Source organism: Heloderma suspectum, chromosome 7 (assembly GCF_057233095.1).
Source record: "Heloderma suspectum isolate Gila_16-S chromosome 7, 16-S_ref, whole genome shotgun sequence".
Lineage (NCBI taxonomy): Eukaryota > Metazoa > Chordata > Lepidosauria > Squamata > Helodermatidae > Heloderma > Heloderma suspectum.
Genome location: NC_139464.1, coordinates 19,389,749 through 19,408,780, shown reverse-complemented (window position 1 = coordinate 19,408,780; position 19,032 = coordinate 19,389,749).

Here is a 19,032-nt window from a genome sequence, read left to right as displayed (position 1 = left end):
CCAGTGCATTTGGCCTCACTGAAATCCGTGGCGGAATTCAGAAGAATTGGACAGCCAGTGTAGTGTAGTGGTGAGAGTGATGGACTGGGAGCTGGGAGATCTGGGTTCTAGTCCCCACTTGGCCATGGAAGCTCACTGGGTGACTTTGGGTCAGTCACAGACTCTCAGCCCAACCTACCTCACAGGGTTGTTGTTGTGAGGATACAACAGAGAGGAGGAGGATAATGTAAGCCGCCTTGGGTTCCTTGCAAGAGGAAAAAAGGTGGGATATAAATGCAATAATAAATAATAAAATAAATAAATTATCTGCCATCCCTACATCCCTAGTCCTGAAGGTTTGAGTGGAAAAAATCCCAGAAGGCAACAACTATGGATGGAAAGAACGTACTTGCTAGGGATGTCAGAGAATTCTGCCATGGACTGAAATGGGATCGAATTCCCTTCAGTCCGTGCCACAGAATCCTCTGTGGAACAGCACCACGAGGTCCTGCGGAGGCAGCCGTCATGCGGCTTTTTTTCATTGTCTGCAAGGAGTCACAGAATTTTCATAAATAAAAACGCAGTGTAGTATATTCCGATAATAAATACATAAGTTTTTTTAAAAAATGAATTGTGCTCACCACCTTGTTTGTGGGTGTTCTTTTTAAATTGAAATCTTCCATCTCCAGGACCAGCATAGTCATTTTAAAAGGTTTTTTCTTTCTTTAAAACAGCATTGCTTTAAACAAAGAGTTTATCACTCAGGCACAACCAAGACAGCCTTCTTTTGGGAAGCCCCTAGGAAGAGGAAGTATTTTGGCTGAAAGTAAACGAAGACAGAGGATTTCATTTTTAAAAAAAAATGCGTAAATATTTACGAAAAATAGTGATACTTAAGGAAGTTATGCAGACTCACGGAGATGGCTGGGCACCGGAATTACAGTTTTGGGTATGGATTTATCTTCGTAATTTTTGGAGTGGAAAAAAAGGAGGAGAATTCCGGGGGCTTGTGAACGGAGCACTGGCTGCAAACTGCGGATGTCAAGCGGCACTGAAGGTACACAATTCATACATCCCTACTTACTTCATCTGGTTCATGCTCCTTTCTTATTTGGTAACCAGTAAGGCTGTTTCATCCTGTTTCCATGTGGATTCCTCCCCACTTCCAAACAACAACAATAACAACAACAACACGCACATAGAAAGACCACCCTGCACATATATAGATTATTTTAAATGGGTACTTAAAAGATGGTCCAATGGCTCACTGACATTAAAAACTTAAGAACACAAGAAGAGTCCTGCTGGATCAGATCAAGGGTCCATCTAGTCCAACAGTCTGTTCACAGTATGGCCAACCAGCTGTCAACCGGGAACCCACAAGCAGTAGTTCTTTTCTTTTTAAGAGTCACTAGCTGCCTGGAGCATCTAGAAAACACAGCCCTTGCTGTGCACATTCCAGTAGAGGCTACAACATGTACTTCCCAGGGCATAGTACGGGGGGGGGGGGGAAACATGGCTGCCTCCATGGACCTATGAGGGCAGCCATGCTTTTTCCATACAGAGCCCCTGAGAACAATTTCTACCATCTCCCTGGGAGCATCATGCACCCTGGCTTCCAAAGCAGGCCGCCATCTGACCCACACATGAGTCCAGGAATTATAGGCCATGTGAGTCTGATTAGGAAATCAAACCCACCAAATTGTGCACTTCGAAAGGCTATCCGGTGTTCGGAACCCCTGTTGTCCATGCTACTTGTTTTTCTACTGTAAGCATGCATACTCTCCTGCCATAGAAGCAGCTAAGCGCTAAGGGAGATTTACAGTACAGGCAAACTATAAATCCACACAGTGATTAAATGGCAACATTAACTATATGAGGATTTATGCATTGTTAGCAGTAGGTAACATGCCATGGTAAACAAGAGGCCACTGCAAATGTCTTCAGTACCATTTCATTCCCATAAAACATGATAGACTTCAGTGAGTGTCTAAAACAGCCAAGCATAGCATGCTAGTAGGAATAAACTGAGGGAGGAAGGGAGGAGAGAGAGAGAGAGAAAGAGAGAGAGCGCAGCACCTATGCTATGACCAGATTTTTTTTAATGGGCGTATCAGACATTTACCCTGATTGATTTAGTGAATTCTGCATGTGTATCCCTACCTGAAAGAGGCACTAACAACCTACGTTCCTAGCTTTCAACTGATTTGGGTTAACCACATCTCTGCTGCTACTGTACTTAACAATCATTTAATGCCAACATTGCTATCAGGACTACAGTGGGCATAGAGGGATGGATTAATTTGGTGTTAATTCTGATTATTGGTTCCCTGCGTGCATTTGAAGCCTGTTTTGTATTTCCTCTAGGCTTTCTGTTGAAGACTAAAAGCTGTGGCTTTTGAGCAACCGTGAGTGTAAATCACAATTTAGATGGAGACCAAGAACTTTTTTTTTTCAGCCTTGCTTCCTCTCATAGAGGCAGCTAAGTGGGGACTATTTCTTGGGTTGCATCTTTGGGAGAAGCAAATATAACCAATAAATACCTCCAATTTATGGAGGTACCAGGAGAATGTGCGACTCTCCTTGGATCTTGGAAGCAGTTTTGCTGCAACATCTCAGATAACACGACTATTGCTAGTGATCTCATAATAACTGGAGTATTCAGCAAAGACCTTCAGCAGTGGGCAGGGCCCAAGGCAAAATAGGGTGGTGCCAAAATACCAAAGATAGCAGCATACTTTAGCTTAAAGCATTTCATGCCCGTAACTAGGGATGGCGCGGGCACCCATTTTGGTCCACAAATCTTTCGGACTGCTGGTTCCTGCACCCCCCCAAGCTGTGCCTGCCGAGCTCCCCCCCTTGCTCGCTGGCCCTATGGGGTGCTGTCGAGCCCCCACTTCGCACTCGGCAAGCAGCCCATAACTTACCCGGGCCTGTTCATCTCTGTCCCAATCGCCATGTTTTCAGAAAACATGGTGATCGGCAGTGCTTGCCCATAGACCTATACACAAAAACCGCTGTGGATCACCCATTTACCCTAGTTTCACAGCGCTATTTTGCATATAAGTCTATGGGCAAGTGCTACCCTGGAGGTCCAGCGAGTGGGGGGAGAGCTCGAGGGCACTCGGAGAACCCGAGCTGGGAGGTATTCTCATATCTCTACCAGTAACAAAGCTGTAGGAGGTATTTCATTCTTTTAAATGGGGGGGAGGGGGAGAGAGGGAGAACATGCAAAAGCCAGGAAACCACCAAACTATTGGTGGTCAGGGAGAAAGCAGGCGGGGCAAAAGGAAAGGGGGTGTGGCCATCTGGGGAACTCCAAAGGGCCAAACTGAGACCACAGACAGGCTGGATTTGGTCCATGGGCTTGAGTTTCTGCCTCCCTGTTCTAAATAATATTTCTTTATTCATTCAGGGAGCAATTCTATAGCCACTAGACACAGTCTAGAGGGCCATGGGATTTTTCAGTTACTAGGGACTGAGGTCAGAGCACTGGCTCTGAGCTTGGTTCTCAGAAACTGCACTCCCTGCCCCCTCCCCCACCCCCTTGTAGCCAGTGTGCTTCTCTGCACCGGCTGCTTTTCCATGCTCACAAATGGAGCACAGAAACGGTGCAAAGTGGGAGGTCTCAGGGGTGGGAGGAGACCACAGAAGCTGCTTTATGAGGTTTCCTATTCACTGCATGGCCTCCCTGCCTCCTGCTCCAATGTCCCTGGCTAGGTGCACAAAATCACACCTCTAGCCAAAAATGCAGGTTAGTGGGAGCATTGGATAGGCTGCAGCCTCCGAGTTCAGAGGCTGATGCCTATCTCCATAGGATTTCACCCTTATTTTCTTTATTTTTAAAAGCGTCTTCTTCCCCTAAGGTCAAGAAGCATCACAACAATAATTAGAAAGATATGAAACAACTGTAACATCCAATATGCGGAAAGAATTATATCCAGCACTAGCCTTTCAAAGGCATCAAAATTCAAGAGAGTAGATGGATGCTTCCACATGGATTTAACAAGTTGTCACTTGGTTAACAAGATTTGTCTATTACGCATTCCCAGAGCATGATTCAGCTTGACCTCCAAATGACCTTCATATTTACAATGTTTACAAGCTGACAGTTTAGCAACCAAGAACAATAAATGAAACAGACTCCTTAAAAAAATAAACGTACAAGAGTCATGTTTCCTGAAATGGGATGACCCCTATAGATTTTTTTTACGATGCCATGCTGATGCAACCCATTGTCAGACTAAACATGACCTTTCCAAAGGTATGTGAAAATGAATCTGTTGTGATCCTGAATTTTATAGATTTCTAACTAGTGATGGGACTCAATTTGGCGGTGGGGGCTTGGAATTGCCTGAACCATTATGAGCTGAGCTCAAGCGTTGTATTCAACAACGTTTCTGGTTCCTGAATAGGTTTGTCACCAGTATTTGCCACCTGAGGTGGTTGAGTCACTCTGCTGGCCCTGCACAGTATATTCCTTGTCAGGTCTTTGTAGGTTATAGCCAGGATTTGATTAGAGGTAGCCTGGAAGGGCTTGGGCCTATTCAGCCTCTGGAATGTCAGAGTCTGTGTGAGCTTATCTCTGTCAGTGTTCACAGATAGGGATGGGTGGATTCTCTACTTGCCGGTCCTCCTGGGAATCCGCCCTTGGGGGGAGGTGATCCGTCCCTCCCCCCCCCCCGAATCCTCACCAGCCGGCTCCGTTCTGCAGTGATTCCACAGAACCGCCAGCCAGCTCCAGAGCGCCAGCAATACAGCCGCCATTGCCATATCTCTGGCTGAGGCTGACTGTCTCTGGATGCAAATGGCATCCGCTATGCCATTTGCAGCCGTAAAGGTCTTAGATTAAGCTAAAGGCAGCCGTAAATGGTTGCATTTCGCTTAATCTAAACCAATTAGATTAGCTTAGATTAAGCTAAACCTATCACGTGAAAAACCACAGATGCAAATGGCATCCGCTACACTATTTGCGGCTGTAAAGCTCTTAGATTAAGCCAAATGCAGCCGTAAATGGCTGCATTTAGCTTAAACTAAGGGCTTTACAGCCACAAATGGCATAGCGGATGCCATTTGCATCCAGAGTCAGTCAGCCTCAGCCAGCAATATGGCAATGGTGGCCATATAGCTGGTTCTCCAGAGCCAGTGGCGAGAAGGATCCAGCTGGGAAGGATTCCTCAGGGAGGCAGAGGTAAGTACTTCATTCCTCCACAGACTCCAGAGGCTGGATTCAAAAGAATCCAGCCTCACTAGGGTCTGTGGAGGAATTCTCCACCATCCCTATTCACAGAGCAGAGCCAGGGGGAGTCACCCACCTCCCTGTCCATCTGCTGGCCTGGCCTTGGCAAGCAGGGAGGCTGGAAGCTGTCCATGAGAACCTGACAGAGGAAGCGTGGGGTTTGCAGAAGGGTCGCCCAGGTTGAAGCATCACTGCTAGAGGGCTGAGCAGTGATGCTCTGTTTAGACAGGGGCCTTGCTGAAAGGCTAAAGGCCCTTGTCTGTCAAGGGATCTGGAGGGGGTGTCCTACAGTCCTGCCTTCCCTTTTACATAGATGCAAAGGCAAATTGCCTATGCTAGGAACATCTCGTCTTCATTGCCCGAAGCCATCTCTGTTTGGATCCATCATCGTCTGGGCTTTTGGAGGCACTCTGCACATGGACTGGAGCTTTGGATTCTTAAGGACTTGTCATGAAAAGTACTGTGAGGCTTTTCATAGACTTGAACTCTCGTTGCTGTGGATTGTGTGTGTGTGTTTGTCATCAGCTCAGCACACTAGCAGGCTGGGTTCGATCTACGACTTTTGGACTTTCCTCTGCCTGGATGTGTGCAGTGCGGAGTTACCAATGCAAGAGCAGTGGCACAGAACTCCCTGCATGTCTGGTTTTACCCTTCCTTTGATCTTGATAGGTCTTGACCAAAAGATTCAAAGTTGGACTCTCTATGGGTGTGGTTAGTTTAGGCCCTTCAAGAAGTTATCCCTTGATTGCCTGATGGGTTCGTTCCAGGAATCATTCCCTTTCCATGTCCGGGGTTGGAACTTTGTGAAAGGATTGCCTGGGCTAGGTACCCAGGAATCCAGAGTCCCTTCCCTTGTGTTCAGAACTGTGGAGAATGACAATGGGGAAACCACGTTGATGAGGATCTTAGTCACAGTAGTAGTGTTCAGCTTAGGACTGTTCTGTTTACATCAAGCCTATAACTACTGACCATCAGCTGTATGATTTCTGAAGAGTGTAACCATTAAGCTTTTGCCATGGGATTTCCTGCAATAAAGAAATCTCCATGATTTGGATGTCCAGTGTCAGATTGCCTGAGCATGTGCATTAGGGGGATTGGGAAGCCTGACATTCCTGCCCATGAATTTCACTTCCCCAGTTCTACCACCTTCAGTCAACTAAAGGTCTTCTGCTCTTATAAATCACTCTGTTATCCCTTGCTGCTCCTTCAACTGTGATCCCAGTTCCAAGTCCCACCTCAGAATCTTTTCATGATGCCCTTGGCAAAGCCCCATGCTCCCCAAGACCCCGGTAGCCACGCCCCTGCTGGCCATACATTTGCCATAATTTGGCAAGCATGAGAAGGGGACCTACAAATATACCATGCATGTGCACAGTAGGGCACCCCCAAGTCATTTTGATGCCTGAGGTGAAGAACAAGATGGCGCCCCCTCGCTAGTCCACATACAGAAGCCTGCTGAACTAGCAGCTGAATCGTACTTCAACACTGATGATGGGATAGCCCTCCACCACAACTGAGACACTAGATTAGTTTTGGGGGGGGCAGAACAGGTTTTGTGGCCTATTCAGCACTGTTCTCAATCAGAAGGAAACAACCAGGAAGTTCAGGAGAAACAGCTGGGAGGTTGGCACTGCTGCCACCCCCCATCATTTGCTGTCTGAGATTATCGTCTCACCCCGCCTAATGGTAGGGCTGTCCATGGTTCGGGATGGATGGACTCACCTCCATCTGTCCTCACCAGGTGCTCACCAAACCTCCTTTGTAGTTGTCCCCTGCTCACCACGCTGTACGAGCCACTGGAGAGCCCAGTGAGTGCCTGGTGAGCATCCTGCAGCTGCCCGTTCCCTTACCAAGCCACCAATTTCTGTGAAAATGGCAACTTGGGTTTTTCCATAAAAGTAATGTTGCATAAATGGTGGTGGTCAAGGGGCCATTTATGTAGCATTACAGGCAGAAATGGACTTTATGGCCACCATTTATGCAACATTGCTTTTACGGGAAAACCCAAGCCACCATTTTTTCACAAAATGGTGGCTCAGCAAGGGGGCAGGCAGCCACCAAGTGCTCATAGGCCATGCAGTGCTAGATGAATGGCCCAGTGAGCTAGGTAAGTGGGGTCCAGGAGGCCTAGCAGGAGGGAATCTGTTAGACTCCACCCCTGTCTCGGACACCCACAACATCCCTGCCCCTGGTACACTGAGCTCTTCTATGCAATGGGGAGCCTAATTGGCACACATGTAGGGCACGTCCTCATGCTCACTGAACACAAGGCCAGTAGGGAGCATGGCCAATGTGGGCATCAGAGTTGGAGAGCATGCCTGACAGGTGCATAGAATCATAGAAGCATAGAATCATAGAATAGTAGGGTTGGAAGGGGCCTACAAGGCCATCGAGTCCAACTCCCTGCTCAATGCAGGAATCCAAGTCAGAGCATCCCTGACAGATGGCTGTCCAGCCTTGTCTTGAATGCTTCCAGTGTGGGAGAGCCCATTACCTCCCTAGGTCATTGGTTCCATTGTCGTTTTGCTCTAACAGTCAGGAAGTTTTTCCTGAAGTTCAGCCAGAATCTGGCTTCCTGTAACTTGAGCCCATTCTTCCGTGTCCTGCACTCTGGGGTGATCGAGAAGAGATCCTGGCCTTCCTCTCTGTGACAACCTTTCAAGTACTTGAAGAGCGCTATCATATCTCCCCTCAGTCTTCTCTTCTCAAAGCTAAACATGCCCAGTGCAATCTGACTCCCCCTCAATGCACGAGGAATGTTCATCTGTACACCCCTCCTGTGTAACTGCAAAATGTTCTATACTTGTATGCATATGCACACTCACACACCCACAGACACAGTACCAAAACTTAGAATGAAGGCAGGAGGCACTGTCCTCTCTCTCTCTCTTAATGGCTTCAGAATGGGAGACAGGAACATAGGAATCTGCCACATACCATTTGGGGGGATAGGGTTCAGCACCTTGGACAGCTTCTTTAGAGTTCTGGCTGGTCCTGGCTAAAACCCAGAATGGAATCACAGTCCCACTGAAACCAGAGCCACCAGTCTCCATTGGACCCTTGGCCCATCTAGCCCAGTATTGTTGACACTGACTGGCAGTGGCTCTCCAGGGTTTCTGGCAGGATTGTTTTCTGAGCAGAGGGAAGAGAACTGGATAGGGATATGAGGGACACAGACAGATCACCCATTGTCCATAACAGGCCAATGTATGAAACATGGGACTCTGTATTCCATCCCATGAAGTCTGAAGAGGGATGACCCAGCAACACATTCATCATAGGGGGCTTCAGTGTATCCATTTTAGCTCCTAGACTTAGCCCATTAGATAGATTTCATAGCAGTTAGGATTTCTCAGATAGGTGTAATGAAAAGAGATGCTCTTCTTTTATTATTATTTTTTTCCTTTCTGTCTTGGCCAGAAAAGTGTTTTGACATCGCAAATGTGTCACATTTGCCTGCCAAGCAGGATGAACAGGTATTGATGAGTAGTTCATTTTCTGCTCCACTTGATACCTGTACAGAACATATTTCACTCTCCACTAACCTGTTAGATGTGCAGAGAAGGGAAAAGGAGGTGAGGATTTTCATATTAGTTACTTGCATTTGGCTCACAAGACCTTGGAGGAGCTCATTCAGCAGATGATATAAAGGGGATTGGGATGCTGCCTTCTATCTAGTCATAATTCAAGCACATTTTCGTTGTGCTGGCCATCTGCAATGTAATCTGGTGGTTCTCAATTCCTAAATAGATAGAGTGGAAATAAAAAAAGCCATCCACTGCTAGGAATGAGGGCTAATTTTGGACCCAAATGTTAATTTATTTCTAAAATGCTCCCTTCTCCCCCATTTGGTTTTTCATAGCACTACACAGACAATTAAAATGGCATTATAAACATCATTAAAAAAATGAAGCATGATGGCAGATGAAGCATTAGAATAAACAGCGGCATCATTTTAAAAAGGAAATGGAGAAAAATATTCATTGGTCACTTCAGGCTGTTTCTTCAACTCCAGCTCCAGTTTCAGCTAATAAAAAAATAAGATCACAAATAAAATTATATGATTACATTTCCTAATGTACAATCTTTGCATGAAAGTGGGAAAAAGTCACACCAAAACATTTTCTTTATTGCTCCAGTACTGGGGGGGAAAAAAATCCAGTTTTCAGCATTGTTATATCACCATTGGTGTCTGCTTGTTATTCTAACATATTTGGTTAATGTTCATACTTATTTGCTTAAGGTTCCTAAGTTTATTTATTTAAAGTATTTACTGTATATACCAGCCTTCACCAGATTTGGTTCCAAGGTGTTTTACAAACTTCAATGAATCTTGGGCACTTCTTCATCATTCCACTTTGCCAGGATGCGAATTTTCAGGGCACATAAGTGGTTTGTGGCAAATTCCACATTGGATCATACGGTTCAGTTCTACTTTCAAGAAATTCAAAAGCAAAGCCCTTTGGTTGCTTGACAGTTGGCATCCTGATTAGGGTTGGGTTGAAATGGGAGGGTTCATTTTAGGAAAACAGTCCACACATGCACACAAACACCACACACACACACACAAAAACACACACCCCACCAGGTCAACTACATTTCCAGGTACTATTCAAACTATTGGTTCTAGGGTTGGGCAAATCTGTCAATTTCAGTTTCTCTCAGTTTCTCATTTTCCCAATCTCAAATTCAGTTCATCCTGAACTTTGGGGATTTTTTAAAAAAAAGTTTGCATGACAATTTGCACTCATTTTTGTTCAGTTTTCTCGTAATATACACATTTTTTGCAAGGAATTTCCCCAATATATGGGCAGTATCCAACTGTGTAAGCTGTGTTATTCTCATAAATGACATTGAACTAATGGAAACTGTATTCTGAAATATGTGCAAGATGAGAATCCAACTAAAGTTACATTTGTGCAAGTGTGTGGCAGAACCAGTTGCACAACTGGTCATGCAACTGGTTGTGCATCTGCTTGGACAATTAGTTGTGTGAGCATGTTGTCTAACTGCTTGTGCAATGGAAAGATTCAGTGGAGCCCTACTAGTGTTATTTGAGTTTGTGGAATGACACCATTGGATACAGCCCTTTTTGTATTTTAAATGTTCTTTTCACTTATATACACATTGTTATGTCTGCTTGTCCTTAACATACATATTTTGTATGCATTTTTCATTGGAAAACTCTATTGCAAAATTTGGAGAAGTGCAAATCTTGAAGGATAATTGAGTTTAAGTACCTGTATTGGTTCAAATGTGAAAAACCAGTTAGATCTGGATGAAAACTTGAACTGAATTGATTTCTCCCTCATCCCTACTCATTACCCATAAAGACCTAAATTGATTGGATCTGAGATACATAAAAGACAGTGTCCACCCCCACCCCCATACCATCCTTCCCAAACCCTAAGACAGCTTTCTTCAATCTGGTGTCCTCCAGATGAAAACGTTCAGCAACAGGCAAATGGTGTTGTTGTTGTTTAATTCAATGAAGCATTTTAAACATCTTGATCATCTTAAACTCTGACTTTTAACTGTGTTTTTATCTGCCACTTTTAGGCTTGCATGCTTGAGTCATTCTTTTGTTTTAATGCTTTTTATTTTGTAGACCATCTAGAAATCATCAGATAGATAGGAATGTAAAATGCATTAAATGCATATTCATTCAACACTGAGTAAATACAGAGTTCATTATTACTACAGGCAGGTGAACTGCCCCCCTCCAATGTCTTTCCCTGTTACCATAGCCTACCCCATGAGCTCTTTGGACTAAGACACTCACTGATCTACAAATGAAGCAGGACACTCCCATGTTTTGTGGTAGGAACAAAAGTAGTAGGAAAGGAGAGGAAGAGCTAGAAGTCTTGGGTCTCTTCCTTCCTTCAGTTATTCTACAAATATATCACTTTCCTTCCCTTATGGAAACCAAAGTGGCATTTCATAGGTTGTCTCCCATCCAGACACTGACCAAATCTAGACCTGCTTAGCTTTAGCAAGGTTGCTGCATCACATATCTTCAGAATGCCATGGGGATACTAAACCTCTTTGGCATGAGATGTTCCCTCCTTCCTATCCTCTCAGGTCCAGATGATATGAGATCCAGAGTAAACGTTCTGAATCCCTGGGCCATGTACAAATGCAGAAGTGCTTGTGAGACAAAGCACAGTCACTGCCTTCCTCATACCTGGACCCCTCCATAGGTTACCACAGTAGCACCAGAACCCTTTTCTTGAGGCTTCTCATGTGTAACCACAGTAATGTTTGGAGACTTGGAACTAGGTGGGAAGGACCAGTTCTGCCTTGTTGATTGTTTGGCTTGGAAAGATGGTAACAGTCAGGTGTGAAGCATCCTAAATGATCCATATTACCATAGCAAAAAGTGAACAAGGCACTGGAAAGGACCTCCTGCACTATTGTAGCAATGTATGGAAAGTAGGTTGCTTGGCTTCTGAATGTATGAGGAATGCTTATTTCTAAAGATGGATTCACATAGTTATCCATCCACTCGTGTATTCATTCCTTCATTCAAATATTTGTAGGCCACTTTTCCAACCAAAGGTCATCAAAGTTGCTTACAGATACAAAACAAATACAAAACAAATACAATACAATACAATATATTGCAGTGGCAAAGCGCAACAATGCAAAAAGAAGCAAGTCCAGCACATAACCAGATCAAGACATTAGCTTTTTCTACATTTGCAAGCAAATATATTGATGTGTGTGGAGGAGTCTAGATAGAATATTTTTCAAATGCAACAGGCAATAACCATAGGGATGTCAGAGAATTTCGCCACAAATCTTGGGGAGGCCGAATGCCAGTGCATTCGGACCCCCGAAATCGGTGGCAAAACGGTCTGCCCCCCCCGCCCCCCCAGGATGGGACTTACCTTCGGCGAATCTTGCTGGCGGCAGTGGCTCTGGCGGCGGCTCCGGCGGCAGTGCGGCGGTGGCAGCCGGTCTTCCGACCAGCTGCTGCCACGGCCATTTCCAAGTTCTTTAAAAAAACAAAAACAAAAAAAGTGATAGGCTACATAAAGATTTACGTAGGCTATCACGGCTAGATTTTTAAAAAACCACTGTGATAGGCTATGTAAATGTTTACGTAGCCTATCACGGCTAAGTAAAAAAAACAAAAACACGTGCGCAAATGGCGGCGCCCATGGGCGCTGCCATTCACGTTCCTTATTTTGGCACGTCTTAGTCTACATAAACATTTACATAGACTATGGTGAAAATAAGGGGAATGCAAATAGTGTAGACGCTACACTATTTGCGTTCCCCTTATTTTCGCCGTAGTCTACGTAAATGTTTACGTAGACTAAGACGTGCCAAAATAAGGAACGCAAATGGCAGCGCCCATGGGCGCTGCCATTTGCATAAGCACTTTTTTTTTTTTTTTTACTCAGCCGTGATAGGCTACGTAAACATTTACGTAGCCTATCATGGCTGACTGCAGGGACGCAAACGGCGGTGGCTACGGCCGCCACCATTTGTGGGCCCAGCCAGCCATGATTCGGGGGTGGAGGGACGGAGCGCCTCCCCCCCGGCCAGAATTTCGGGGGGGAGGGATGGAGCGCCTCCCCCCCGGCCAGAATTTCGGGGGGAGGGACGGAGCGCCTCCCCCCCACCGCGAATCACATTTCGTTAAAGGTAAGTGACTTTCATACATCCCTATTATAACCATCACATTATGCCATCATCTAGACTCACCCAAGGAGATGCTAAATGTTGTCTTTTTTTACCTCTCTCCTTTCAAACCAAGCAGAGAATTCAATTACTGATGTTCCTTTTTCCCTGCTGAGTGCACCAAAGAAAGACAGAAAGAAAAGCACCTCCTAAGAACCCAAGGTGTTCATATTTTAAAATAGGAATATACAAGTTCCAGAAAAGAGTGAGCAGTCGGGGTAAATCATTACTCTTGTTGGTTATTCCTTGTCCTCCATTGTTTTATTTTTTCCAGTTTTAAATTTGATTTGTTTTTCAGTCTCACTTCAGGGGGAAAAAAAGATATGAATAAGCCAAAGGGGAGGAGCCTTTAAACAGGATCATAAAGCAGCTGTATTCTGGGATTGTGAGGTAGCAGCCAGAAGTTTTAGCTTTCGCTAACAAATGAAATTAGCATAGTGCTTAGATCAGACCTGCACAAAAGGTGACCCTAGCATCCAAACACATCCCTCAGTCCATGTTTTAAGGCCTGCCATGGGCTTGACAAGCCCCCTGTTTGTGCCATAACAGTCAAGCAACCCAACCAGAACCAACTTTTCTAAGTCCCAGTGGGCTACTATACATGCATACATACTTTGGGGCTGCATTCAGATTTGTGAGTCACAAGTTGTGCTGTTCTGATCTAGAATGCCAGAAATACACTGAACAAAAAGGGGAAAAGTGGGTACCACTTGGCAATGGAATCTGCAGGAGTGCAGTGCTCCCATTGGATGCTACCTATTGTTATCAAACTGACCCAAATTAAAGCAGAGGCATGGTGCACAGGCCCACTGCATGAGAATTCCCCCAGGCTGTGCTTCACTGTTGTGTACATGTAGGGATGCTGGAGAAATCCGCCATGGACCCAAACTAGGCCAGGTTCTACAGTGGACTGACTCACCCTGCTGGCATGTCCTCCAGATTTCACAGGGCAAGATGCACTAACTGTGGCCACAATTCATGTATCTTGGGGAAATCATGACCGTGCCTTGCATATTTTACACCATTTGCAGCCGTAAAGTGTTTTCTCATACATCAATTGCAGCCACAATTGATATATATATCAAAGCACTTTACAGCTGCAAATGGTGAAAAATATGCTAATTACAGCCACAATTAATGTATAATGAAGCACTTTATGGCTGCAAATGGCATAAAATAGATTAATTATGGCCACAATTTGCCCCAAGATACCTGAATTGTGGACGCAATAGGCATATCTTGCCCTACTTAAAGCGAAAAAAGGTGTGCGAAATCCAGAAGACAGGCCAAGAGGGTCTGCTGAGACCAAGAGGGTCAGATTTCCCTGGGATGGACCCCCAGGACCAGACATCGAGGGGGGGTGTACATCCCTATACACATGGAGGCATCAGTGTTTTGCTGAGTTGATGGCATCATTGAGCAGGTGACTCTCCCAGAGCTTGTTTTCTTGTACTAGGAGGCTTAGTGGAAACTGGAGATACCCCAGAGTTAACTAGTTCATGTGCTCCAGCACATGTCTGGATGCATTGCTCAGAATCCAGGTTCAAATGTGCTATTTCGGGATTAGGACTAAGCCAGGTGATGGTAACATTTAAATTAGCCAACAGCACATGATATCACAGCCATTGTGTTTTTGTTTGCTCAGCACCATACCTACAAAGGCACATGCAAAAGCTGTGCTTCCAATAACTCATCAAAAGCTATTGTATCAGCATCCAGTTGTGAACCACACTAGCATTGGCAAAAGAGGCACTAGAATAAACCAACGCTTGTGCAATATAGCTAGTGCTTGCCAGGAAAATGGGGGAAAGCTGTGATTTGCTGCTGAAATTCAGCAGCAGATCACCAATGTGAGATCACTTTCTCACATTGCACTACCAAGAGCTAGCTACGTTGCACAAGTGTTCAACCATTCAAGCTCTAAATGGCTTGGGGCCAGCTTACCTGAAGGATCATCTCCTCCCACATGTACCTGCCTGGACCCTAAGATCATCTTCAGCGGTCCTTCTCCAGGAGCCCCACCAAAGGAAGTGAGGTAGGTGTCTACCAAGAAAAGGGCCTTTTTTGCTGTGGCACCCGGTTATGGAATTAGATTCACACAAAGGTTTGCCTGGCACCTACACTGTGCTTTTCCAGCCCCAGGTGAAGACCCTTTTTTTTTTTCACCCCAGGCATTTTAGTCTTTTAGTCCTGTTGTTTTAAATTTGTTATTGTTTTTTAAAATAATAATAATAATCTGCATTTATCTGCATAAAATAATAATAATAATCTGCATTGCTGCTAGGTTTTATTTTTGGTTTTACTTTTATACTGCTGTCTTAATCTTTTCCATTTTATCTTGCATTTTATGTTGTGTTTTGTGGTTTTAATTGTTGTGAACCTCCAAGAGATATTTGGCTATTGGGCAATATAGAATTGTAATCATCAATCAATCAGAAAATACATAAAATAAGTTTTGGTTTATTCTAGCACAATGTTATTAGCTCTAGCACTTGGGTAAAACTGGCTACTACCCACCAAAAGACAAGCACGAGCATAAGGCTATGAAAGGGTGCTAGTCGTGATGGCTATATGTTGCCTCCACTATCAGGTAATATAACCAGGCTTCTGCAGAACGTGAGCTCGAAGATGCTATGGCTTTCATATCCTACAGTGGGCTTCTCATAGGCATCTGATTGGCCACTGTGTGAACAGAATGCCAGAGAGAGGCATTTTGTTTGATTCAGCACTGCTCTTCTCATGACCTTATGTTCCTCTGTCAGTGACACATTTTCTTTTACATTACCAAAAACTCTTGCATGTCTTTGTAACTAGATCACTGAATATTTTCACTTTTTCTCCACTGTGCCCAGTATTGCTCTACCAATTACTAGTATATGTCAAGTGAATTTTGCTTTTTCAGAATTTTTATACCAAATGTTTTCTTTACCATTTAGCATCACCGAAAAGGCCAGTGCAGCCACAATGCATCAGCTGCAGCTCAATAGAACTTACAACCTCATTTGGTTTATCCTAGTGTTCCAGATCAGGAAGTTCCCTGAACCACCATCCCACAAATTGAAAATCTTTTTAATGATGAATGGATAGTATACCTCCCACAGCTTTCTCAGATAAAGGGAGAGGGGAATAGATAGCCAAGGAAGTCCCGCATTCAGGTCGATATCTTCATTAACTACATTTAATTCATGCAATTTGATTGATACATGTGCTGTTGAATAAGGTCAGAGCAAAGTCCGATCAGATGTTACAATGATTCACGGAACTCCACTGCGGTTCTATAGATTAGGCTGTTGACTTCAGGGAGTGGAGCATACTTCTCAGCATGGCTAATTGGATTTCTGAGCCCCCAAAGAGAAAGCCTTTCATCTTCGAAAAAAATGTATAGCTTAGGAAATTGAAAACGGTGTTTCAATCCAGCAGCTTTATTGTAAACCTGATTACCGGAGCCCGCTGTAGTGCAGTGGATACAGTGTTGGGTTTGAGTTTTGGAGATGCAGGTTCAAATCTTAAATCAGCCATGGACCACTTGCTGGGTTGCCTTGGGTTAGACTTTGTTGTTTATTCGGTCAGTCGCTTCAGACTCTTCGTGACTTCATGGACCAGCCCATGCCAGAGCTTCCTGTCGGCCGTCGCCACCCCCAGCTCCCCCAAGGTCGAGCCCGTCACCTCCAGAATATCATCCATCCATCTTGCCCTTGGTCGGCCCCTCTTCCTTTTGCCTCAGAAAAGATCTGTTGTTGTTTTTCTAGCAAAGTAAAAATGACATATTCAGCATTGCAGTGTCCCAAATCAAATGAGATGCGGTTGCAGATCCACAAAAAAGTAAATGTGTCTTTGTGCATGTGTGTATACCTGTGTGTGTGTGAGAGAGAGAGAAGACAACTAGTTGTACAACTGAGCCAATTAATGGTGCAGAATGAGGAAGGAGCATAACTGAGACCATATGAATGCATAATAGTTTTCTGCTCTTTGTTTTGGATATGGAACATAATGAACATTACCATGTTCATACTGGATAGCTGCACAATCGGTAGGCAGGATCTGATGTGAGTGGAGGTTCTGAATGCTCAATGTTCTTTAGGCTGCTTCCATAACTGATAGCTGACCTTGAATAGGGAATAATAAGTAATAATACAGGCTAACTTGTGAATTAATGTGAAAAAGCAATCTGGAAAATGCTACCATCACTGGAGGGAGCAATCCTATGGCCGCTAGTCAGCAGCTAGATAGCCACAGGATATGTGGTTTTCCGGGAACCGACCTTGGAGCCCACATTCCAAGGTTGGTTCCCAGAGAACTGACCTCCCCCCCCCTTCCATGCTGCCTGCAAGGCAGCGTGGAATGGTCCCAAGCTCCACCCTCAGGAGAGGAGTGCAGAGTGGCCAAAACAGGGTGTTCCAAGAGGTGTTCCGGTATGGGGAAGGCGGAAATTTCAGTAGGACACATCCTATGTGTTGTCTGGCAGCCTCCTCCCCTGCTTCGCCTTCCCGTGGATTGACAGCTGAAATTGGCTGTCTAGCCACAAATGGAGGGCAGGAGAAGTACGGCAGGAATGATCCCCTACATGCTTCTCCTGCACTGCGTTGGATAGGCAGTTGCCTCCGAGTTTGGAGGCACCCAGCCGCCCACCTATCCCCATAGGATTGCGCCCTAAATTATGTATATATTTTTAAATGGTTTATAAGTACTTGATACTGGAAGTTACTGTTTTATGCTGTAAACTCCCATGAGAAGGCAATGGTCTTGAAAGGCTGCTAAGAAATATTTTTAAATAAATAAATCATTTGTAGTATTTAGATCTCATTTGTTCTATATCTGGAGATATTCAAGCAAATGTTTATATGTTTTGGGGGACCCTGGGGGAGGGCATGGCTGGCTGGTTGGAGCCCTGAACAGGAGCAGCCCTATTAAAAGGTGAGGCTATGCTACAACAGTAGGGATGTTGGAGAAATCCTCCACGGACCCCAATGAGGCCGGATTCTATTGAATACGGGAGCCCGAAGTCCACAGAGGATTGGATCTCTTACCTGCACCTCCAAGAGGAATCCTCGCTGGCCGGATCCTCCCCACCGGTCAGCTCCAGAGGGGATTGACTGAAGACGCAAGTGGCGTCCCAGACACCATTTGCGGCCGTAAAGGCCTTAGTTTAAGGTAAATGCAGCCATAAATGGCTGTGTCTACCTTAAACTAAGGCCTTTACAGCTGCAAATGGCATCCCGGACACCATTTGCGGCCACAGTTACTCCGGCCCACCAGCGATATGGCAATGGCGGCCATATCACTGGCACTTCAGAGCCGGCTGGCAGCTTTGCGGACTCGCCACGGAGCAGAGCCAGCCAGCAAGTATTCCCGGGGGGGAGGGATGGATCATCTCCCCCCCGGGGGACCCCCATGGATTCCAGGTAAGGGAGTTTCATACACCCCTATACAACAGTCTGTTCAACTCAGATTATTGGCTTCTTCAAATGTCTGCCTAGTTTAAACTCCTAAATCCAAAGCTGGCAATACCTTTATTAGGTCCAACCAAAGTATCACACAGCAGTGTCCAAGCTTTTCATTAGGTGGGGGTGGGCAACATTTTATCTTTCTTGGGCTACATTCCATCAGGGGTAATCTGTCTGGGGCTGCATCCCAGCAGTGGACAAAGCCAAAGCAAAAAGTAGGTGGAGCCACCCCCTTTTATCTCTTTCTTTCTGCCATCCCTACTCTCTCTCTCTCTCTCTCTCTCTCGTCCCACTGCCCCCACTGAGGAGGCTGCTAGGGAAGGAACAGATAATTTTTGCAGAGATATCACCTGATTGCTTGCAGGGGGTGTGAAGGTTTAAGGCCTACAGAGGAAAAGGGGGAAAATGTCAGGCTTAGAGGCCTGGAGGTTTCTTTTGGGAGGGGGTAACCCTGAGAGTAGTGTCATTTCCCCAAATGATTGTCATTTCTCCACTTAAGTTTCATTTCTTCAGTTTTTGAAGCAGTACTTTCGATTTTGAGGGAGGGGAGTATAAAAAGAGTGTGAGAGAGCCAGTGAGAGCAGAGAGACAGCCAGAGCCTGAAGTGAGAGCAGAGTCTGAAGAATGAGCAGGAAGAAGCAGCTTAGAAAAGTCTAAGGACAGCGATGGTAAAGGAACTTG